Consider the following 12,158-nt stretch of genomic DNA (forward strand, 5'->3'; position numbering starts at 1 on the left):
GTTCAGGAGGATGAATAGGAACAATCACCCCCACCAGGTATGTAAGAATGAGAACAATCGCTTTATAATTATAACTGCAGAATGCCATATGGCTTGCATAATACTTCTTAGCTCATAATATCATCTAGTTTGCATTGACCCTTGCCTTAAGAAAAAAATCATTTCATCCAAATGTTCATTCTGCTTCTGATATCATATCCTAATAATTTCTTAGGGCAATCCATAAACAATAAAAACTCATTCTTTCTTGGTTAATTAATTTGCAAATAATTTTTCAGAACTTCTTTGTAATTGTTCTTCCTTGCTGTAGTATGCCAGTAAAATTCTGGTTATATCATAGCAGGTTTCTTTATTTAAGAGGCTTTCCACATATAGACTAGAATACAGACATATAAAAACATCACATAAATACAATAATTTACCTAATTAGGTTATAGGTTAACACAAATATGAATGGCTTAAGAACAAAACAAATACTCAAGCAGACCCTGAGAAGATAGAACAGCAAATGGAGCTTCTCATCCTGAAGCATCAAAACACTGTATTACTTGTTAGTTCTATAGCACTCTTCCTCTAAAGAACTCAAGAAGTTTGGACATACCTTGAAAAAGGCTTTTAAAGACATTCTAATACTTAGTAGTAGTACTGAGTAACTGTCGGTATAAAAATTTAAAAGAACATCCCAGGACAAAATAATGATCCTTGCTATAGACTAACACTGGAGAAACAAACTTGGATTGAGGACAGCTCTAGTCATCTTCAATGATTTCACACAAGGCAAATTGCTTAAACATTCAGACCTCAATTTTCTCCTATATAAAATGGAATCATAATATCTGCCATACTTCACTGAAAGTGTTACTGAAAGAGTAAAGTTAAATAATGAATATAAAAATAATTGTAAGACTGCAAAATATGACACAAAGTCAAGCAATTGTGTCTGTGTATATATGTTTTAGGTTTTATATAGCTTTTTATTCATGGACTTATATTCTTCCCACATCTACCCACTCTACTATCCCCATGCCCACCATCCCAATTTTTCATACCCCAAAATCAAACTATTATATCTTCCAGGAAGTTGAATCTATACAATTTTCAATTGTGAATTGAAAATCTCATTCAATGTATTCACTTGAATTTGAACCAATGATAGGAAGTAGGGTAGAGGAATTGGGGTGCAGCTTAGCAAATCAACTTCAATAAATACGAGCACAGAGGAATCAGCTTCTTCAAATGCTTTGGGTAGCTGTATGAATCCACAACAATTCATTTAGAATGTAATTTTGCATGTGATTAATCTATCATCTGGTCTGATTGCCTCTGGTACATTTTTGTAATTATAAATTGAATGGAGAATAAAGATAATTCAAATAATCTTATTGGCTAAAGCACAGGGCATTAACTCAGTTTATAATAGCAATAATGACCTCAGTCCAGGACATTTCCAGGTAATTAATGACTGGCTGGAGTTAATGGCCCAAGTTTCAGCCAAGGACCATCAACTCCTCCTAGCTGGTCATCAATCCTCAGAAAATGCCCAATGTTCAGATCCATTCAGAGTTTGACTCCATCCCAACTTTATATTTTCAAATAAGTTTGTGCTTTACTCTTCTTCCTCAAATGCTATGTCACTTGTAAACTGGGTGAAAATAATTGACATTGTTTTTGAATAATAAATTAATTCATGGAACATAAGAACAACTAAATGACATATAGAAATTATACATTAAATTGTATTGTAATATTGAAAACACAGTACAGACCCAAAACACAGGGCATTGATTTTTCTAACTCTTCAACTTTCTCAAAATCAGTCCTGCTAAGGAAAACCTGGGTAGTGAGCCCCAATTTTCATGTTCTTAGTTTATTTCTCCCAGAGAAAAAAATCAGATTTAACCTGTAATGTACACATTTCTGCTTTCTACCTATCAAGCTATCCTGTTTGACTTTAAATTCTTTTCCAGAAGGAGTGGGAGACATAGCAGAGAGAAGCATGACTTAATATGCAAGCCCAAGCGATACCACATGACAATATCATCAGTCATTTCAAGCTTCTCTAGAGTATTTTACTTATTTTTTATTCCCCTATCTCACAGGAGGCAGATGAAACACATGAGCTGGATTACCAGCATGGCACACACAAGCTCTTTGTGAGCTGTTCAAGCAGAGAGAGGGATTCGGCCAACCAGCCCCCATCTCTACAGGAGGCCACCAGGATGCTGCTCTCACCTCTCACTAGGAACCAGAAACTACAGAAAAAGCAATGGAATGTCTCATTGAATTTGCCACCCATCAGCTCCCCCTCCCTTTTTTTCTCTCTGATTCCTTTGTTGTTTTAATCCATCGTGAGAAAGCCAGAAGTCATGAAATGACAGTATGTTAAGTGACCATTACAATCCGGGTCACTGGCCTGGAAGACATGGACTCAGAACACCTTGGCTGTTAATAAATAAGAAGATGCCTTCATTCAGAGATCACATTTGTCCAAAGCCTATTCTATTCATTATCTATTTTTAAAAGGCAACTCCTTTAGCAATATGTATACAACATTCAAGTGGGCAATTCATTATCATTATTACTTACATTAACAACTAATGTCCAAAACAGGCTTCTTGCAGGCTGTGCAGTCATTGCCTGTAAAAGCAAACAGAATGGCCCTCAGTAGTTGAATTAATGCCTCCCAGAGGGGATTTCTCAACAGGAAATGGGAGATGTGTTGCCAAAGAATAAAGTCTGGTCATGAAAAATGATTGATGATGAGAATAGTCAAAACAATGTTAATAAATGACAAATAACAATACACTCATAAAGTGAAGAGAAACATTGCATTCCCATCTTTTCTTACTTACTGGGAAGATGAGTGTCTGTCCTTAAAACCATTATTCCTGCTGTCAAAATGCAGACATGGAATAATTCAAAAACTGTCACAAAGAACTTTACATATTGATGGTTTGATGTATGATGGGGTCAGAAATAAAGAAATAAAAGTCCAGAAAATAGGATTCTCCCTATGCCTTAATCTACCTTCACCCAGACGCCACATGCAGGTATGAGACAATAGAGATACTGAGGATTGTTAAGCAGGAGTAGCGAAATATTAATAGATGATCTGTTAAGTTTTGCTAACGTAGATTTGATATGCTGGAATAGCATATGAATTTGCTCAATATCATACAAATCAATACTAAATTTGGAGGAAAATTAGTAAGATCTATATAATACAAATAATGTTTGAATTTAAGAAAAAAGTAATAATTTTGTTTTACTGATTTACAGAAAGCAGCTGATGATCAGTGTCAATTCTCCCAATTTAATTTCTTGAAGCAGACAAGTTGATATATATTCTATAGATAAAGACGTAACTAGATAATTGGTTTAGGACCAGATTTTCTCTGCTGGAATTCAGAAGGTTCAGGAATCTTCAGCCCTGTTTTGCAGAGCTAGGAAATGAATTCATGTCTGTCTTAACACAAATCCTATGTGCTTTCTGTCTCACTGTGGCTCACATGCTAAAATCTCCTCCTATGATTCCGTACAATATGCTATTTCACCTAGAGGGATTTTACAAACCATTTAAATGCAAACAGGGAGAATTCACCATTACTCCACTATCATGGATTGTGTGTTTACGTATCCCACTGTCAAATTCATATGTTGAAACCCTAACCCCCAACAGAATGGTATGAGGAGGTGAGCCCTTTGGGAGGTAACTAGGTCATGAGGGTGGAACCCCTATGATGGAATTAGTGTTCTTATAAAAAGGCAAATAGAGTTAGCTCAATCAATTTCTACTATGTGAGGCTACAATGAAAAACTGGCAGTCTACATCCCAGAAGAGGGCCCTCACCAGAACTGAGCATGCTGGCACCCTGATCTTGGACTTCCAGCCACCAGGACTGTGAGAAATACATTTCTGCTGTTTATAAGTGACCCAGTTTATCATACTTTGTTACAGCATCCCGAACTAAGATACTAATTATTTAACTTGTTTAACTATAAAACAAACCATGGTATATGCCCCCAAAAACCTCTGATTTGCATCTAACTACAGGTTAGAATTCGGAAAATCTTATTATCTAAGGAAGGCTGCAGCTTCAATCAGAGGGTGAAAAAGAGGTGACATCAATATCCATAATGTAAAGCATGTCTTAAAACAGCTCCCAAAGAACACTTAAATGTTGATAATGAAGATCAAGAGCTGCAAGTAGCATACAGTTATATAACTGTTATTCAAACTAGGCATGTAAGAAAAAACATGTGGTTAAACATTATTCCCAGTTGAGTCTAGGGGAAAAAGAACACACTAAAGGTACATATATACCTTTCTGGTTACCAAGGGGATGTTCTCTCTCCTCTTACCTCCTTGGATTAAAGGGTCTCTAAGATGTATTTAGCTTGTGAACCCCTATATTTAATTTCCATTTAGATTACACGGTGAACATTAATTATAGGTATACCTCCATTGTTTTCTACTTCACTTTATTGTGCTTCACAGACACTATGGCAACCCTGAACTAAGCAAGTCTATCAGCCCCATGTTTCCAATGTCATGTGCACACTTGTGTCAAATTTTGGTAATTCTTGCAATATTTTAAACTTTCAAAATTAATATTGTATCTATTATGGTGACCTGTGGTAAGTGATCTTTGATGTTACTATTACAATTGTTTTTGGGTATCAGGAACCCCACCCATATAAGATGGCAAAAACAGTAGGTAAATGTTGTGTGTGTTTTGACAGCTCCACTAACTGGCTATTACCACCTCTCTTCTTCTCTTTGCACCTTCCTATTCCCTAAGACACAATATTGAAATGAGACAAATTAAAAACTCTACAATGGCGTATAAGTACTCAAGTAAAAGGAAGAGTGACTCATCTCTCACTTTAAATCAAAAGTTAGAAATAATTAAGCTTAATGAGAAAGGCACATTGAAAGCCAAGATAGGGCAAAAGCTAGATTTTTTTCACCAAATGGTTCACCAAGTTGTGAATATAAAAGAAAAGTTCTTGAAGGGAATTAAATGTGCTACGCTAGTGAACATACAAATGTTAAGAAAGCAAGACAGCTTTATTGCTGATATGAGAAAGTTTAGTTGTCTGGATAGAAGATCAAACTAGCACCAACATCCCCTTAAGCCAAAGCCTAATCCAGAGCAAGGCCCTAACTCTCTTCTATTCTGTGAAGGCTGAGAGGTGAGGAAGATGCAAAGGAGAAAAGCTTGAAGCTGGCAGAGGTTCATTCATGAAGCTTAGGGATAGAAACTATCGAAACTATCTTTATCACATAAAAATGCGAGATGGATCTGTCACTTCAGTTCTGGTTACTTTGGCTCCACCTATCTCCTTGGTAGAGCCTGCTTCCTGTCCTACCACCTCTCTGCTCTGCTCTTGTTACTGAACTTCTTCCCCCCCAAAATCTGGTAGAAGTGACATTGCCTAAGCCCAAGCCAGCAGTGGCCTGGGGGCCCAGTAAGTGTCCATGGGCTACCCTTCAAATGACAATATCTTATTCTTTGGTGATATAATGAGTGAACAGTTGGTCAAAGAACTGCAGTTAGGGGAAGAAACTGTCACTTTTCCTCAAGTAGCTGTTGCTAAAAGACCATTTATTACTGAAGAAAATATTGACACTTCCAGTGACCTAATGTTGGCTCAGATATTATAGATGGAATTTGGCAAAGAATATGATGCACAATTAGACATAAAGAAAAGAAAATTCAATAGAGATAGAAAAGTTTCCATGTCCTTTGAAAATTATTGAAAAGTGCATCCTGATGAAGACAGTGATAGCTCTGAAGATGAGGCTGACTGGCAGGATACTCATGATGATCTCTACTGACTAGCAAAACCAGTTCCCACTCCCAAAAATGGTTTTATTGGAAAAGGAAAAGGCATTGCCACCAAACATCATGAAGTAGTATGTTTGGAAAGAATCCAGCAAGAATGGAAAATTTTGTACCTGCATTTCAGGTAGAAGACAGAATGGATTTAAGAATACCAAACAAAGCTTTTGATGCTTCAAAACACCATGCCTACTCAGAAGAACAGCAAAGTGCCTGCCTCCACAAGAAAAAGGAGCATTCTACGGAAGAAACTGCAGTTGATCCTGAGACATGTTTTCTTATGTAAAAATTGTCAACTCTGGAATGTTTGAGACAATCACTGACTATTAGTACAGGAGAGAAATCTATTGTCTTTCATGTATACAGAAAGAGCATGGAGGATCAAAAGAAATATAGTAAAGTTATACCTACAGAATGTGCCATCATGGTATTTACAACAACCCTTAATGAGTGGAAGATTCATGACAAATAAGTTAAAGATGATCTTAGGTTTAAAGATCACTTCAGTAAACTAAGTCCACATAAGATTATCCACATGTGGGCAGAAAGCGAAATCCACAATCTCACAAGAATGCAGAGAACTAGAATTCCTCGTCCAACAGTTATACAACTTGAGTGCGTGAAATACATTTTAGTTATGTCTTTTATTGGCCATGATTATGTTCCAGCCCCTAAATTAAAAGAAGTAAAGTTCAGTAGTGAAGGAACAAAAGAAATCTACTAACAAACTCATCATTTGATGCAGCAGTTATGTAATGGATGTACACTTTTTCATACCAACCTCAGCAAGTATAACATACTTTCGCATGCTGCAAAGGTCTGGTTGTTTGACATCAGTTAGTCAGAAGAACCAAATTGTCTTAATGGACTGGAATCACTGCTCCATGACTATAAAATGTCTCATACTTTTTCCAGAAAGGAGTAGTAAGGAAAGCCATTAATGAATGAGAACTCTTCAATGCTGTTTTAAACATCTCAGCAGATAATGAAGGAGATTTTTTTTAGCTAAGATAGAAGCTTTGGAGAAAATGAATGAAGATCACATTCAGAAGAATGGAAAGAAAGCTGCTTCATGTCCACCAGTATTGTATGGTGAATACCACCAATGCCCGCTGCTTTCAATGTAAACACAGAGGTGATTGCCAGTTGCCAATAGCAAACAAAGTTATGGTTGTACTCACAGTACCAAAACATGAGAGGTATACAGTGGTGTTTCTCTGCTTTTCCCCCTCCTTGTAACCCATGTGCCAAATGTGTGGAATTTTTAGCTCAGCATTGAGAAAATAAAATCTCACTACCTCTAAAAAAAAGCGCAAGGTGAAGCAGCAAATGCTGATGTAGAAGCTATAGCAAATTAACCGGAAGATCTAAGATAATTGATGAAAAAACAGATTTTCTATGTAGATGAAATAGCTGTCTATTGAGGAAAAAATGTCATCTTGGACTTTCATAGTTAGAGAAGTCAATGCCTGTCTTCAAAGCTTTAAAGGACAGACTGACTTTTTTATTAGAAGCTAATGCAGCTAGTGACTTACAGTTAAAGCCAATGCTCACTTACCATTTCTGAAGTACCAGGGCCTTTAAAAATTATACTAAATCTACTCTGCCTGTGCTCTAGAAATGGAAAAACAAAGCCTAGGTGACAGGGCATCCTTTTACAGCAAGGTTAAATGAATATTCTAAGCCCATTGTTGAGACCTACTACTCAGAAAAAGACTTCTAGCCACTTAAGGCCTCTGTTGGAGATACACAAGGAGATTAAGGTTGTTTTCATGTCTGCTAACAGAACATCCACTCTGCTTCCCATGGATCAAGGAGTCATTTCAACTTTCAAATATATTATTTAAAAAATACATTTTGTAAGGCGATAGCTGCCATGGAAAATTATTCCTTTGACAGATCTGGGCAAAATAAATTGAAAAACCTCTGGAAAGGATTCACCATTCTAGCTGCCATTAAGAACCTTCATGGTTCATCAGAGGAGGTCAAAATATCAACTTTAATAGGAGTTTGGAAGAAATTAATTCCAATTCTCACGAATGAGTCCAAGGGGCTCAAGACTTCAGTGGAGGAAGTAACTGCAGATGTTGTTGAAATAGCAAGAGAACTAGAATTAGAAGTAGAGCCTGAAGATGTGATTGAATTGTTAACAATACTGTGATAAAACTTGAAGGGATAAGGAGTTTCTTCTAATGAATAAGCAAAAATAGTGGTTTCTTGAGATGGAATCTACTCCTGGTGAAGATGCTGTGAACATTGTTCAAATGAGAACTGATCTAAAATAGTCCATAAACCTAGATGAAAAATCAGTGGCAGGATTTGACACGACTGACTCCAATTTTGAAAGAAGTTCTACTGTGGGTAAAATGCTATCAAACAACATCACGTTACCACGAAATTTTTCATAAAATGAAGATCAATCAATGTGGCAAACTTCATTGTCTTATTCTGAGAAATTGCCACAGCCATCCCAACCTCAGCAACCACCACCCTGATGAGTCAGCATCCATCAGCATAGAGATAAGACCTTCCACTAGCAAACAAGTTAAGACTCACTGAAGGCTCAGATGATCATTAGCATTTTAAAGTATTTTGTAACTCAAGTAGGTACATTTTTTATAGACATAATGCTATTGCATACTTAAGTCTACAGTATAAACATAAGTTTTATATGCACTAGGAAACCAAAAATTTATATGACTTACTTTATTATGGTGATCAGAAATTGAATCCACAGTATCTCCAAGGTATGCTTATAACTGTCTTCCCTCAGTTTACTGGAAATATGCTCTAGTATTTGTATTTATAGATGCTTATGAGCATGTACAATGAGGTTGTTTTAGATTTAGAGAACAGTATCAGGAAATCTGTGAATTGCAAAGTCACCTGTCAAAAAAGTTGCTTTTTAATTCATTTTAAAAATAAGAGTTTATTATGTAATTGCCTCAGTCTGTCCCCAGTTTATTGAACTTATGGACACAAGATGCTCTTTCTAAAGCGAGTCCATTTTTAAGACGTAGTCCACTCTCTTTAGAGACATAACAGCAAGAAAGCAACCCTGAAACATAGGTAGGGAATTCTGAGTTTAAAAATTGACTTTATTCCAAAAATCTAAAAAGCAGTTGTTTCAACTGACCGCTTTAAAAAAATACAACTGTGTACATAGCAATCATGTTGCTAAGATATCACACAAAATATACCCAACTATTAATATAGTTGAAATGTGGCCGAAGACCTATGTCCTGAGAGCAGACCCAGTCATTCATAGAGGACAGGAGGATGACAAAACAGAGCTTTTCTTCCTCATTGCTAATGGCAGGGATTATTTAAGAGAGTTTTGAAATTGTTTTCTCACTTCACTTTTTATACTGTTCTCTTGGCGCATGGCACCCCTCTCCACTGACAACCACAAGCTCAGGGCCTTGTTGTTCTTCGTTTCTCCTTCTGTATTTCCTATCCTCTTCTCCAGACTCACTCCCAGAAACCATTTACTTCATTTTCCTAAAACCACATTTCAGAATCTATTTGTGGGATGGCTCTTGGGTTGAAGTTAGAAAAAGACAATTAAACCCTGTGTCTGATATTCCTCTGGTAAGAAATTGTAATTGTCCTTTGCCTAAATCACATGATGATAATGAGGAATAAAATTTAAAATATAAACCATAGGAATTCATGGTGTCAACTAAGTTGCAAGCCAAATTCTAAGTATTATTTTGTTGTGCCAATTTACAAATGTGTGAAGAACTCACAGCCCATAACACTTTGATAATTCTATACATTTTAGAAAGCAGATAATAACCTTAATGAATCTAATTGGCACAATTTTAGGTAGTGTTATGAGCACAGGTGAAAAAGACGAATTTGGAAGACACTTACTTTGTGCAAGGGATGAATCATCCAGACAGTAAGCTCCTCAGAGTCTGCCAATGTCAGGGTCCCAGAAGCTCATCCTAACTTCTCAGTTTTATTTCTATCTTTCTTTTTTCCAAAATTACTTCTTATTTGCAATACGTATATTATATACATGTATACATATTTCTTTTACACACATATCTTTTATAAATTAGAAGTTACTGAAATATATATAATCTAGTAAAAAAGTAATTTTGAAGGAGTACGTATGCATATGTAATACATGTATATAGTTTCATGGCAAGAACAAAGGAGACTTCATGTGTTTCTAGGGGAGTTTCTGTCAATGGTTTCTGAGGAGGAAATGACAAGGGATAGCTGTTCATTAGTAAATGTCATCTGTCAATGGTAAGGAATGAATGGTCTTACCCAAGTGGTCACTCTGATTATAGTCTCTAGTATAGCCATACAAAAACATTAGTTCTGAAAAATAATTCAAGTCTTTCTAGAAAATGATTCAGTCATTGAATCAAGTCAATTATTCAAGTCCATAGTTTCTCCTATTTGAGAAAAGGCCAGACATTTTCTTCCTTAAATAAGAGGCACATAATCTAACTCTGCATCTTAAGAAGCATGGGTGATGTTCAGCTACAAAACTTACTTTAGAACACAGTGTAGACTGATAAAATAGGAAAGGCTACAACAAATGACATATAAGGGTGCCCTCTGCAGAAGGCCAAAGAGCCAACTGGAGTGAGAATGAACTGGATAACTTCATGCTCATGCTATGTCTTTGTAGCTCCTAAAAGTAAGATGATGGTAAGGATAATTTGATACTGTGCTTTAGATTAAGAATATTTCTCCTTACTACATTTCCACCAAAAATGTCTTGTAACCACAGTAGGGCATTTAGGTCAAAGAGGTAAGTTCTAATATTACAGGTCTTTACCACACAGTCCCCTTTGTTCCCATCCCAGCCACTTACTATAATGTCTGAAATTTCCTCAAGGTACATGAGTCTTGATGGAAAGTCCAAGAACACTTGGACACAAGGCGTTAGGAACACTAAATACTACATCATCAGGGAAACTTATGTTGGGCTAAGAGTAGATATCCTGGGCAATTGGAGGGCACTGTGCTCTCTTTGACAGATACCTATCACTGTATAACAAACTATCCAAATTTAGTGCCTTGAAACAACAATCATGAATTTGCACATGGTTCTGCAACTTAGACAGGCTGGGCAGGAATGGATTGTTCTCATGTGGTATCAGCTGGGGCACTCAAGAGGTTACATTTTCCTGGTAGAGTGGAAGCAGAAAAAAATAAGAAGCTACTCAGTGGAAGCTCAGCTGAGACTGCAAGGACAGTCTAATGCCTCAGCTGGGATGGCTGGAATATGTAGGGACCTGCTGGACATCTCTCTCCCTGTTTCTATGTAGTCTTTCCAGAAGGGTAGCTGGATCTCTTTATAAGAGCTCCAAGACAGTGAATGCAGAAGTTCCAGGTCTCTTTTTTTTTTATTATTATACTTTAAGTGTTAGGGTACATGTGCACAATGTGCAGGTTTGTTACATATGTATACATCTGCCATGTTGGTGTGCTGCACCCATTAACTCGTCATTTAGCATTAGGTACATCTCCTATGCTATCCCTCCCCCTTCTCCCCACCCCACAACAGTCCCCAGAGTGTGATGTTCCCCTTCCTGTGTCCATGTGTTCTCATTGTTCAATTCCCATCTATGAGTGAGAACATGTGGTGTTTGGTTTTTTGTCCTTGTGATAGTTTACTGAGAATGATGATTTCCAGTTTCATCCATGTCCCTACAAAGGACATGAACTCATCATTTGTTATGGCTGCATAGTATTCCATGGTATATATGTGCCACATTTTCTTAATCCAGTCTATTGTTGTTGGACATTCGGGTTGGTTCCAAGTCTTTGCTACTGTGAATAGTGCTGCAATAAACATATGTGTGCATGTGTCTTTATAGCAGCATGATTTACAGTCCTCTGGGTATATACCCAGTAATGGGATGGCTGAGTCAAATGGTATTTCTAGTTCTAGATCCCTGAGGAATTGCCACACTGACTTCCACAATGGTTGAACTAGTTTACAGTCCCACCACCAGTGTAAAAGTGTTCCTATTCCTCCACATCCTCTCCAGCACCTGTTGTTTCCTAACTTTTTAATGATGGCCATTCTAACTGGTGTGAGATGGCATCTCATTGTGGTTTTGATTTGCATTTCTCTGATGGCAAGTGATGATGAGCATTTTTTCATGTGTTTTTTTGGCTGCATAAATGTCTTCTTTTGAGAAGTGTCTGTTCATCTCCTTCGCCCACTTTTTGATGGGTTGTTTGTTTTTTTCTTGTAAATTTGTTTGAGTTCATTGTAGATTCTGGATATTAGCCCTTTGTCAGATGAGTAGGTTGCAAAAATTTTCTCCCATTTTGTAG

The 12,158-nt window shown here is 36.8% G+C and overlaps 1 pseudogene; it reads left to right on the plus strand.

The window, feature by feature from the left end:
* Positions 1–5,293: 5,293 nt before the first annotated feature.
* On the plus strand, positions 5,294–6,973 carry LOC116467496 (serine/threonine-protein kinase RIO3-like; annotated as a pseudogene).
* Positions 6,974–12,158: the final 5,185 nt, after the last annotated feature.

The sequence above is a fragment of the Hylobates moloch genome, unplaced genomic scaffold (assembly GCF_009828535.3).
Source record: "Hylobates moloch isolate HMO894 unplaced genomic scaffold, HMol_V3 SCAFFOLD_4, whole genome shotgun sequence".
Lineage (NCBI taxonomy): Eukaryota > Metazoa > Chordata > Mammalia > Primates > Hylobatidae > Hylobates > Hylobates moloch.